General features: G+C 36.8%; 2 non-coding genes across 2 annotated transcripts; one reads left to right on the top strand and one right to left on the bottom strand.

Moving 5' to 3' along the window:
• Positions 1-11,014: 11,014 nt before the first annotated feature.
• On the bottom strand, positions 11,015-11,121 carry LOC134535597 (U6 spliceosomal RNA). The gene has a single exon (XR_010075661.1). It is a non-coding gene; the product is annotated as a U6 spliceosomal RNA (small nuclear RNA).
• Positions 11,122-12,250: 1,129 nt separating this feature from the next.
• On the top strand, positions 12,251-12,357 carry LOC134535591 (U6 spliceosomal RNA). Its single transcript, XR_010075656.1, has one exon. It is a non-coding gene; the product is annotated as a U6 spliceosomal RNA (small nuclear RNA).
• The last annotated feature ends 1,285 nt before the right edge of the window (positions 12,358-13,642 follow it).

The following is a 13,642-nucleotide window of genomic DNA, read 5'->3' as shown; positions in this document are numbered from 1 at the left end:
GTTTTATATCCAATCTGTTTGGTAATACATTTTAATTATAGCTAGACTATTTTGCTATAGTATAGCACTAATATGTTTTCTTAAAATACATCCTTAGCTGAAGTGGAAGCTATTTAGAAACCTTCGGTAAAAGTTTCAATTGACCCTGTGTCGGGGTAAATTGTAATAACGTCTGGGGTTAGTTGGAACAGTTGTTTTAAACAATACGAACAAATATTTCATCTAACCCCAGGTAGCTTTGATGGTGTGTATGAAGAAGTAAAGCAGGTTTTTTTTTTGTGAATAAAATATTTTTTTTAGCCAAACATAAATTTATTTGTTGTTTTTTATATAAGGTTTATAATCACTAAAAGCATCATTAAGGTTCTTTAATATTATTTTACTTAGCTAGTTTTAATTTGGAAACTGTATTGTCAGAAAATAGTTTTTATTACTAGCAAGCTACTCAATGAGAACAACGTAGAGATAAATCAAAATTTTAAAAATATTTTGTATTATATTAAATTAACCTAACATTTTTTTATCGAATTAGCAAACATAAATGTTTTAATTTGGTAACGATTAACAGACAGAGCAAAAAACATCCATTCTTACAAGCAAGCTCCTTAATGAGATCAACTCATTTAAGACTGAACACTATTAAAATAATAATTATTTTTCTAATACTCATTAATTCTAACAGATTAACATAGACCAATTAGTCCACACACTCAATTCTAACCATTAATCGGATTCAAAATTATGGCACAAATAAATTGGATCACCTGCTGTGCCCACAGCCTGCACCCTGTCTTCTCCTGGCCTACTGTGGCCATAACGTTCTGCACAAACTAGGCTATGATTCTTTTTTACTCTGTTAACATGTTTTTTTAGATCTTTTTCTTAAGTTTCTTTCCTTATTTCATCTTTTTATAGTGTGAGTGTTTTCCATGGTGGAGCTTTCGGAAAAGGCCTGGCTGTTTCGGGTGAAAAGTAATCATGCGAGTCAAGAACAGTAGGAGTATGAGCACTGATGTCACTTGCTTGAAATTCTAAAATTGTAGAACTTCCTGAAGATGGCCCAAAATCTAGCTGAGCGGCAGGGTTTTGTGCCTCAACGTTGACAGACTCGCTCTCCCATTCGTCAAGTTCATTGGGTGTTTTAGTGCCAGTAATTGTTGGCCTTTGATCATTAGTTTCGGTAGTAGGGTTTGAACGATCCATCATATACAATGGAGCGAAATCTAAGTTATTGGAAAGATTTCTATTGAATCTTTTGAAATCTAGTTTGGATATTGGTTGAGGCGAATGGCAATGACACAGCTGTAGACACAATGCTTGGTATGTCATAGATGCTCACTGTTTTGCCAGGGTTATTTCGCATCCAAGCATCGCAGGCAGAGTTTATTGCTTTTTTGAATGGCCAAAGCAGAACCTATCTAATGGCTGCAGTTTATGAGAACAATGCGGTGGGAAAGACAGTAAGACGATGCCATTCTCCTTGGAGTAGTCAAGACTGTTGATGTGTATATGTGAAGAGTGGTTGTCAACTACCAGCAACACCTTGTGATTGATGAAGCAGTGAGAATATTTTTTAAATTTTTTAGGAATAGCAGAAAGCCTTCGTCTTGCATCTATTCTGATGGGTTTGCAGTGCCCACTGAACCCAAGGACCATCTCTTATGAAATGTTTTTGGTATCGAACACGAAGGAAAACCAACATTGGAGGAAGCACATTCCATAGAGAGTTTACAGAAAAAGCCAATGTCTCTGCAGACGTAACTGATCCAACTTGTTTTGTTCCTCATCTGACTACAACTCTGTCAGGTTTCTGTGCCATAGTGACTCTGGTTTCATCAATGTTGTAAATATTTTGAGTCTCAAATTGATGGCGATCCACAACATTTTCTAAGTTTTCATAGAAAGCCTCAGCATGTTTTCGGTTAAAACTCGTGATCTTTATAAACTTGTAGCTTAAGTGGCTCTCACAGATAAATCTAGATTTATTGCCATGAAAGCTTGAAACCAAACATCCCCAGCCAACTAGTTCTCTTCCTACGATGATGGTTTTCGCAAGTTGTACACAGTAGTAAGCTGAAATAATAATTTCCGTACCTCCTTTTTAGAAAGTCCGAAATTCTGTCAGCTCATCTTGTTAAATATTTTGATAGTGTTTTTTTTCTCGGGAGTCGGTAAAAAACTCTATTGTGTGGCGAATAATCCATATTCACAGATTATGCAGTCTTTTCGTTGGAATTATCTATTTTATTTCTTGTATCTAAACATATATGTAATGTTTAGGCCATATTTTCAGTTACCTGTATTAATGGAATGTCATTGGTTTCTACTTTTCCATATGCCTTTTTATTATTTTTAAGATCGGCCTCATCACGGTTGTTTTTGGACAGTTTCTTGACATTTGAAAGATTAAAATAAGATTTTAGTTAACTTGCTTCAAAAAGTATGAAACAAGCGCTTGGGGGTCAATATAAACACATTTAAATTGATCTCGAATGGTTTGTTTCAACTGCCTCCATACCCTAGATTCAAATATATTTTATAAAATTAATGTCAAAAAATCTAATTGTGGTAGATACATACAAACCACTATCAACTTGACCAGGACATTAATAGAAACAATGATTGTAAACTACATTGCAAAACAAACAATAGTGTGGTAGCAATATGTAAAAAAAATAGTCATTGAACTTACTTTTTGCGTCGAAAAAGCGATACATCGACATACAAATGTCCGATGCGCTCGGGGCGGTGACGCCCACTTAGCGACGTGTTCCGACTTGCAAGGTAGTCGCTTCCCCTCGGGACGACCACGCTATTACCAACCGTCTCTGAGTTCAACTGACCCCAGCCTCCCCTAAAGACGAGCATAGACCACAGCATCCAGGTAAATGTTAGGCCTTGGCCTATAGAAGGAAACCATCCCAGAAATTACCTGGAGTGATTTCCGAAGCCATAGAAACCCGAGAACAGGCTGGATGAAATGTGACTCCAGTCTGAATCCAACAAAATACCAGTTGTACATTTAATTGTGGACTCTGAGCCCATGAATTTACTCACTTCAATGGCTGATTAACAAATTACTGCGAATACTTGTTGTTATTGATTCAGGAAATAATGTTCTCATTGTGGTACCACTTTCTTATTTATAAGAGATGTTTAATTTACTTGTTTAAAACCTAGTAATATTGTCAACGATTAATAAATGTTTGGGTAGGAAAACCTACGCATATTGGATCCTAAAGGCCCATTGGCTTACCCGTGCTGCGGGAGGTTTCTAATGAGGCTGTCAATTGGTGCGCCAGGCACTGCAGCACGCCACTGTCAGGGCAGGAGAGGCAGCCCCACCAGTCTTCAGGCCCGTCCACGTGAAGCGCTAGCTGTGAGCAGTTTTCCATTCCCGCCACCAACAGCGCTGCTGTCGCCACGGCGGCTGCCAGAGTGCCTTCTACTGCTGTCATGTCTACAACATCCATGGGGGAGGAAGTTATACTCAGTTTATTTTATAAACAAGTTATGGTAAAGCTAAAAGGGACGGAGGTATTAAAAAAATACACAAATTTTTTTTTCCGTGCCCATAACAAATCTTAGTGTGTATATGGTCAAAAGTTTTGAAAAATTAATTTTCTAGTCATTGCCTGGTCTGGTTTTTTTCTTCTTCATTTTCGCTAGCACACTCTCAATCTTTACTTTTTTTTGTTTTTAATTATTTCTAGTGATACATATAGCCACAGACTAAAGATGGATTTTCGATTGAAAAACTTAAGAATTATTAACTTAAGCTGTATGCCAAGAGCACATGGTTAGATAATACCGTGAATTTCTTGTTTATGATTAAATTAGTGGTCAGTCTATGTTATATAAGTTAAATTTTTGTATTTGTAGGTATCGTCTGTATTTTTATTAGGAATCAGCCAATTGATAATCTGTTCTACGTAATTTTTTTTATGGTTATATATCTTCTTCAGATACCAGACAAAAGGCTACGTACGATTGAATCCAAAAATTGCATTTCATTTTTTTTTAAATTTAAAATTCGTACACTTCATAATCACAAGAATCTAACTTTAATATGTAAATACTATCCTTGCAATGTTAATGTCGCCTATTCCATTATAAGATGACTGAACAGTTAAAAAATATTAATGAATTGTAAATACGTTTTTATCGATTTGTATAATAGCAAGAATTAACCAGAAACATAATTTATTAAATAATGAAACAAAATCAAGTATCCAGTTAGAGCGTTCGTTCAATTTTCTTCAAAGTATCTTATTAGCATTATGCCAATAAACAATAATTCAGTACATGTTCCCTATTCCTTTCGTACTATATCATTACCTGCTTTTCCCCAAGGAAACTTTATTTCGCTCCAATTCTACTTTCCCCAATGGACTTCGACTCGATAGTCCCACACTGCTGATGGGTAACACTTAGGTATGTGCCGGGTAAGTAACACTTATGTCCATTGGCGTAGCTGTGTTCATAAAGTTGGGGGGGGGGGGGGGGGACAAATAATGATTTTGATGTCATGTAAACCGATTACCCTCTTACTAAGACGGGGGGTCCGGGGGTCCTCCACCGGAAAATTTTGATTTTAAAAGTGCAAAATAGCGCTTTTTAAGCAGTTTTTGTATCTAACCATTGGATACATCGATGTTAAAATTATTATTGTTTCCTTAAGTTAAATTTGAGAGTGAAGAAATTACAAATAAAGTTGGGCAGAATAATATTATAAAATAAAAATATCACGGTCTAGAAAGTTGGGGGGGACAGTCCCCTCCACCCAAAAAGTTCAGGGGGACACGTCCCCCCTGTCCCCCCGGTTCCTACGCCCCTGCTTATGTCGCTCCAGAGTCGACAGCTCTTCAAAGGACTGCTATTGAAAGTCACTGATATGTCCAGAAATAAACATTAACGGTGCTGGAAAGTCTCGAATACTGAACTCTACAAATTTATTTTCTACGTCCTGTTTCTATACCATTTTAGTGTATAGTCGCAATTAAAACTATATAGTAGGAGCAGTCCATTATAAAAAAAAATCGGCACGTACCCACGTTTAGTAAAACTTTTTCATATAATGTTTAATTTTATCTTAAATATATAAAATGTCCTTGTGATATAAAACAATCCGACTTCAATGAAAGGTTCGGAAGAAATGTAGAATGCGGTAGACATCGGGACATGTTTGTCGCAGCCCAGAGCACAGTTAGCGGCCTGCAGACAGGAATACCCTGCGCGCGCCACGCCACACTTTCCCTGCGTGTCCTGGATCCTGCAGCCTAGATCCTGTGATACCTGGTGCCGGCTGGGAACTACTCCGGCAGCCCCACTAATATTATATGTGTGTTTGTCTGTTTTCCATCTTTCACGCAGCGGTGGAGCAACAAATCGACCTGGTTTTCTGCATAGAGATAGTTTATGGGCCGCAGTGTGACATAGACTACATGTAATTATGAAATTCCATCCCGAAGAGAGAGTGGAAAGGGGGTAAATTCAGCTTTATAGTATATGAAGTAGGATAGACACACTAACAGTGAGTTTGTGCCAATTCTCTATGTTTGCCACATAGTAATATAGTAAGGTCTGGCAACTTCCTACCCTCCCCCTTGGCGACCCGTACGCTTAGTGGAGCTCGCGGCGGCTAACGAACTAACAGTTCAGTTTAGAACTTCGCCAATATATGGCGTGGCCTTGAATTTGTAAAGTACTATTGTTTTATTGCGTCCGTCACGTCTTGCCTAGGGGTTGCCTGCATTTTCACGATATGAAGCTGAAGATTGGCGTCCCGGGTTTGCTGATGCGTACGTAGCCTTGATGCACCGAGACTGTGCAATCAATGGGACTTTAAAATCATAATTTCCCTATTTTCAAACGTGTGTCCTACAGACTTGAAGCTCGGCAGTGATGTTCCTTGTGTCATGTTGAGTTCAGCGCGGGCAACGCTTTATATATGTTGCCACAAAAAATCTTGGCGCTTCTTAATATAATAATTACACCGAGGACAAATGTATGATAATGCGGTTTAGTTATGCCCTGTCACCCTCTGAGTGGGAATGTGGTTCCCTCGTATGTTGGAGTACCTAGCACTATACAGGCGCGGGTGTCGGCGGTCAGCTGTTGCCTTCCGCGCGGGATACACCTCGTGGTGGCCCCGGGCACGTGCTGCCACGTGCACGTGCTGCCACGTGCACGTGCTGCCACGTGCACGGGACCCAGCACCGGGAGCTGATGTGGCGCAGACAGCCTCGCTCTGCTCCGCACCAGGGTGCAGCCGACAACCTCCATACTTCCGAACATAAAACAACCAGTTTTCACTGCAGGAAGCCAAATACTGATCAGTCCTGTCCGTTCGCGATCGGCGCTTTTCACACGAATTCATGTTTGGTAGGGTGATAAGAATTTATTTATAAGATATTAATATTGCCTTACCGAAAAAAAATTGAACTCTCACAATTTTACAAGTTAAATCAAAATTCAAAACTTAGCTGCGTTCTCACGTACAACGCATGGAAACAATAGACCTTGCAAAACACTCATTTCGGTGCTATTGTTTACTGCGCTCTGGCGACTGCTTTAGAAATCAGTAGATTCTGACATCGGGCACCGGAAGTGTATACTGCAGGCAGTTTCCCGTGCGACAACGTGAAGTCGTTTACATTACGATAATGACACAGACCACCCACAGTTTCGGACTGTTGTAGACGAGCTTTAAACGTAAATTGTATAGTTCACTTTAAACGTTGAGAAATGCAGAGTGGCTTAAATTGAATAGAACACTCAGACAAATTTATTTTATGCAGTACTGTTTATGAATCACTATACTGTTACGAGGATGCAAGAGACGAGGCAGGCCAGTCAGCCCTCCCGCTTCAGTACACCCGATTAGCAGCGACATCCCTGTAGTTCCCCGGACCCCGTCCTGGAGAAGTCACGCAGCAAGGACGACCCGGCGGGTGCAGCTGCGAGCTGCAGTGAAGTGAGGAGGGCGAGTGAGCCCTTGGCGAGCGATAGTGAGCGACGAGCGATAGTGAGTGACGAGAGAGCAGAGCGAGGCAGTGTCGTGACTCAGGCGCGCGGCGACAGACGAGCAGCAGAGTCACAGTCGAGTCCAGCTCACGTGGGGAGTGAACAGTGCGACTAATTTGTGGGCAGACAATTAAATTGTAGTTGTGTAAATTATTTTAGTGCTTCTAAATATTAGCTAATAAACAATACTGCAATCAATTAATTGGGATTTCCTTTCCGTATCTGTTTCCCCCACATTTAAATCTATGATGTAGTTCATTATCATGCAAATAGGGGGAAAAAAATGAATACAGATGTTGCGTAAATGATAATTTAATTATTTGCTGCAATTAATTTTGGGATTTTTAATAGTACAATTATTTCGATTAGCTAGCCGTTATCAACGCTTAAAATGAAAATATTTTCATGCTGAAAACTTAGATGTTAAAAGTGCGCCCAATGTTTACAGTCGCCTCGGTCGTTTGGCAGCGACTCATCGCGAGCAGTCACGTGGTCGCACCTACAGGGTGTCTCTCACGCTCAGACACACCCGCTGTTGCCCGACTTGTTAGCATCAACATTTGGTTTTTTTCTATTCTTTCGATGATAATAATAAGTGGTTGGTGTTATATATATATATATATTTAACATTTTAAGACTATAAAATAATGTATATTTATGGCATGATTACGGTTATGATATTCTGAAATTATGTCTGAAACAATTTTTGATTAAACAAACCATTGCAGTAATGAGATAAAAAAAAAACAAGGGTAGAAGGGCAAAAAATTCATAATTCCTTTAGTAGACACGCTATCGAATCCATTTCAACTGTTTGTAAATTGTATAATTTTTATCTAAAACTTTTGTGTGAAACAATTTTTGATAATACGAACAATGACTGCAAGAGGTTGAAAGAAAAGCAGGGGTTGGAATAATAATAATATAAATGGAACTTTCGTACCATGTACACTATTTAATTCGTTCCTATTTATTTTACTTCCAAAATGTGGTCTAAAACTGCTGTCTAAAAGTAAATTTTCATGTAACCAACTCTTACTGCAAAGGTTGAAAGACAAAAAAAAAATCATAACTTTTTTATTAGGTATACATACTATCAAATTCGTTAATATTCATTATGAAAAAATCCTAAACATTATCTAAAACTATAGCGGAAACAAATTTTGATGAGAAGAACTATTGCAGTAAATACAGGAGGAGTTGTAATTTAAAAAAATTTAAACAAATTTAATGGTAAGGAAGTTTGAATTTTTTTATACCATGTTTAATATTATCCTAAGGCTTGGTCCAAAGGAAAATTTTTATTTGCCCATTTATTAGTGCAAGGGATAGAGAAAGTGTTTGAAAGTCAAAAACATTCATACACTCTAGAATATAAAAAAAAATCGTTCAAAGCTATTCAATGCTTGCGTCATTGAGTTAAAAATTATCGAATAATTTTCGCCGCATGGGATATGAGTATTTTATCGTTAAATTTGGAATATTGGATACTGACATGTTTAAAATGTTCAGACTTTTATAGAAGTTTCCAGAAAAAGTAGGTACTTCGAAATCTACCTACGCCTGTAGGCTGTGCCGAAAGGGTTTTTTTTTTTTTTTTTTTTTTTTTTTTTTTTTCCGCAGCTAAACGTTGCGACTGCAACATCCACAGTTTCATCCATATTCTACGATGAAGCGATGCATCCAACAGCAACAAAGGACAGATCCAGAGCGATGGATTGGAGAGGGCCAAATTAACTTTTATAATTCCTTTTTTTAGTACATTTACTATTGAAATATTAAGTACATTTTATTTGTGGTTCAAAAAGTCCTGTTATATACAGCACTGCAGGAAAATAATAATTAAGTAAATTTGGTAAACTATAATAAGAAATTAGGAGAAAATTAAAAAAAAAATATATGTATCATCTTGCCGCTAAGCCCCCCGGATCCACCAGTGACAGTCACAAGACTGATGGTGCAGGGAACAAGGAAACAGCAGGCATGGTGTGTTGGAACGAGACCCACTGTAGATGTACCTTGCGGCTGGGTGCGGCTGGGTGCGGCTGGGTGCGGCTGGGTGCTGCTGGGTGCTGCTGGGTGCTGCTGGGTGCTGCTGGGTGCTGGTAGCCTCGCGCCGGACAGCACACCTGCGAGTGGCGTCCAGGCGGCTAGTCCCGCCCCCTCCCCGCACCACACTCCCTCGTTAACAGAGCCTGACACCGCCTCCATTACCCCCGAGTGCACGCGTGTTCCAGACCGCGACAAGCACAGCAGCTCTCGGCTGGGAGATCTGCGCCCGTGCGAGAACACGTGTCTCCTCTCACAGAACAAGCATGCTCGCATGTGGTTGCGAGACACACGCCAGCGGATACACCGGAGAACGTACCTTAATCGGGGCCAGAGTTACGTTATTAGATCTGCAATCGCATATACCCGCAAGCAGTGGCGTAGCCAGGATTTGTGTATGGGGGGGTGTTAAGAAGTATGCCCCCCCCCTCCCGTATTAAAGCGGCGGCCCGGGGGTCTTCCCCCGGGAAAATTTGGATTTTAAGATGTAAAATAGTGCTATTTTAGGAGTTTTCGGTACTTAAATTTCAATTTTGTAATGGTAACATTTTTATTAATTTTAATATGAAAATTGTTTGAGTGATGAATAAGAAATTAATTAAAGATTTGGTGCTAAAGGGGGGGGGGGGGGGGGTTGAACCCCTAACCCCCCCCCCCCCTGGCTAAGCCCCTGCCCACCAAGACTTTTACTATGAGATCTACACTCGCAGAGCTTTAGTAGAAACTGTCTAGCAAGAAAACTGCAGGCAGGTTATATTTATGTTTTGTCGAAAAAGAGGGGGGAATAGGATATTATGGTTGTAAATTCAGTTGTCAATCAAAAGTATTTGAAGTGTTGTTGCAAAAGCAAAGACCACATCTTCTGCGGGCTTGCGCCCCTACGCACCCACGGCAGAGATTGTTTGCAGGTTGCAGTGGCCACGTGTTTCTCTTGGGCCCAGACATGAGTGAACATGGTCGGTCACTCAGCTCACGGTCGAAGAGTACACAGCACAGCAAATACATTTGCTTATTGCGTCTGCGTCGTAACATCGGTCAGATAAAACAGGAAAGGTAACCTTAGACGTCAAACTTTGTCCCACTAAAGTACCTAAGGTATATACCTGTTCATAGCTAAGTGGGTCACTCAATTACCTCTCAAATCACATTACTGAGCATTCCGTGGTTAGGATGAAATCAACTGTACCTAATGAAAAAAAGAAACTAGAAACGTGCTATGATCATTGATAAAATTCAAATAAATTATGGAATTTATATTATTTTCAATTAAACATAAAAATGTCTCCCAGCATACACAGATAGCTGTTGACGAAAGTTCAACTTAAAATATGTACAAATTTATAAATATTAGAAAAATAAAAAAATATATAAAAAACAAAAAGTATTAATTGTATAGAAAAACACAATTTTTTTTTCCAATCTAAATACTGAAAGGAAGATATCATTTTAGTGGTAGGTACTGAAAGAGGATAGCTTTAATTCAAGGAAATGTTTTGACAGTAAATACACTTCAACTCAATTTCTTAAATAGAAATGCTACTAATAATGAAATGTGTAGTGTAAATTTAAGTACAATGTATTTTTTGAAGAAAAAATAAAGAAATAAAAAAAATATCTTGTAGGAACCTAGACTACTAGAGCAGCACTCTAAGCATTCAAAGGTGCTGTAAGTGATCATTAGTCAATGAAAATTAAACTAATTTTAGTAACATAAGAGAGTGCATAATTAAATTATTTAACTTAAAATTGCAAAGCTACCTCATGATAATGTATGATATAGGCTACAGCAGAACACAGGTAGAATTTACTCTTAGAAATGAGACAATAATGTGGTGCAGTATAGCAAAACAAAGAGCAATTTAAAAAATAAAGTTCAACAGTTTTCTGTAAAAATGAAAATGAGATAGATAATTTGAAACGTTCGAGTGCAAATATCTCAAAAAATGTGGAACGCTTCACGATTTTGCGTGTCATCCTTGCGCAGGGGCCATGCTAATCTTCTCTGTATCGTTCCAATTTTAGTATATGTACCGCCGAAGCGAGTACATTGGTGAGTGTATAGTTACCAGTATATATACTTATTATTCTATGTATGATGTATTAGTAGCAGTACAAACGTTTTGATATATTTTAGTCATATTAAGGTGATAACTTTATATATTTTTTTGTTTATTTTATTACAAATAAAGTACACGTTTTGATTAATATAACTTATTTTACTATATTATTTACAGTTTTTGTTTTTAAGACATAAAAGTTAAAGAAAATTAATATATTATACAGCTTTAACAAGAAGCTAGTAGTTCTTAGTAAAATGCCTAGAATGCGCTACTAACGAGCTTGTAGAGATAATGTGTGTGTACGTTTATTTTCATTCTTTGGTCAATTTTACAAACAAATTATTTTTTAAACATATCAAATTTTATTTTAGTTTATATTATTTTTATTAGGCGAAATCGTTCACCTAGTTGTAATAGAATAATAAAAGTATCTTTTTTACCGTTTGCAATCACTTTAAAGTTTTGATTTTACTCTTGCTACATGATAATATAGTTGATAAGTAAACAAATTATTGGGCGAATCAATTATATATCAATATTAAAAAGCTTCGTATTAATAAAAAAATATATGGACCTTTTCATGAATTTTATATATCTCATTAATCTCAAACATATGCATTTATTTACTAGTAATAAAGATATACACATTTTCAAAACATGATTTTACAATTAATCCTAAAATTCACATAACACAATATAAATTGCGTCCAATAAATAAAAATAATATAAACTGAAATAAAATTTGATATGTTTAAAAAATAATTTGTTTGAAAAATTGACCAAAGAATGAAAATAAACGTACACACACATTATCTCTACAAGCTCGTTAGTAGCGCATTCTAGGCATTTTACTAAGAACTACTAGTTTCATGTTAAAGCTGTATAATATATTAATTTTCTTTAACTTTTATGTCTTAAAAACAAAAACTGTAAATAATATAGTAAAATAAGTTATATTAATCAAAAAGTGTACTTTATTTGTAATAAAATAAACAAAAAAATATATAAAGTTATCACCTTAATATGACTAAAATATATCAAAACGTTTGTACTGCTACTAATACATCATACATAGAATAATAAGTATATATACTGGTAACTATACACTCACCAATGTACTCGCTTCGGCGGTACATATACTAAAATTGGAACGATACAGAGAAGATTAGCATGGCCACTGCGCAAGGATGACACGCAAAATCGTGAAGCGTTCCACATTTTTTGAGATATTTGCACTCGAACGTTTCAAATTATCTATCTCATTTTCATTTTTACAGAAAACTGTTGAACTTTATTTTTTAAATTGCTCTTTGTTTTGCTATACTGCACCACATTATTGTCTCATTTCTAAGAGTAAATTCTACCTGTGTTCTGCTGTATATCATACATTATCATGAGGTAGCTTTGCAATTTTAAGTTAAATAATTTAATTATGCACTCTCTTATGTTACTAAAATTAGTTTAATTTTCATTGACTAATGATCACTTACAGCACCTTTGAATGCTTAGAGTGCTGCTCTAGTAGTCTAGGTTCCTACAAGATATTTTTTTTATTTCTTTATTTTTTCTTCAAAAAATACATTGTACTTAAATTTACACTACACATTTCATTATTAGTAGCAGCAGGGGCGTAGGAACCGGGGGGGACAGGGGGGACGTGTCCCCCTGAACTTTTTGGGTGGAGGGGCCTGTCCCCCCCAACTTTCTAGACCGTGATATTTTTATTTTATAATATTATTCTGACCAACTTTATTTGTAATTTCTTCACTCTCAAATTTTATCTTAAGGAAACAATAATAATTTTAACATCAATGTATCCAATGGTTAGATACAAAAACTGCTTAAAAAGCGCTATTTTGCACTTTTAAAATCAAAATTTTCCGGTGGAGGACCCCCGGACCCCCCGTCTTAGTAAGAGGGTAATCGGTTTACATGACATCAAAATCATTATTTGTCCCCCCCCCCCCCCCCCCCCCCTCAACTTTATGAACACAGCTACGCCAATGAGTAGCAGTTATATTTAAGAAATTGAGATGATGTGTATTTACTGTCAAAACATTTCCTTGAATTAAAGCTATTCTCTTTCAGTACCTACCACTAAAATGAAATCTCCCTTTCAGTATTTAAACTACTATGTATATGTTTGTTGTCTGGGTACATATTTCTGAAATACTCCCAAAATATTGTCATAATGTTCATCTTTTTTTCTGGTTCATCCACTAAAGTTTATATTGTTTATACATTCTAAATGTTTTAACTGTTGTTTATCATAAAAATACTTTTGAATGGAATCATTTATTGAGATAATTTTTTAATAAATTGAAATAAAGTGTTTAAAATATGCCTGATTTTATTAAATTGAAATATCATAACAAATTAACTTTCCTGAGAATATTTGGATAAGTATGTGTGATTCTGTGATGAAAATGTCAGGGACAAATATATATTGGTTTGCTTTGAGGTTTACTGATGAGCGTTTTCTCGGAGCCGGTTCCCAGAACACTTTA

Source organism: Bacillus rossius, chromosome 8 (genome assembly GCF_032445375.1).
Source record: "Bacillus rossius redtenbacheri isolate Brsri chromosome 8, Brsri_v3, whole genome shotgun sequence".
Taxonomy (NCBI): domain Eukaryota; kingdom Metazoa; phylum Arthropoda; class Insecta; order Phasmatodea; family Bacillidae; genus Bacillus; species Bacillus rossius.
The sequence above is the reverse complement of the archived record's forward strand: the minus strand, read 5'-3'. Positions and strand labels throughout refer to the sequence as shown.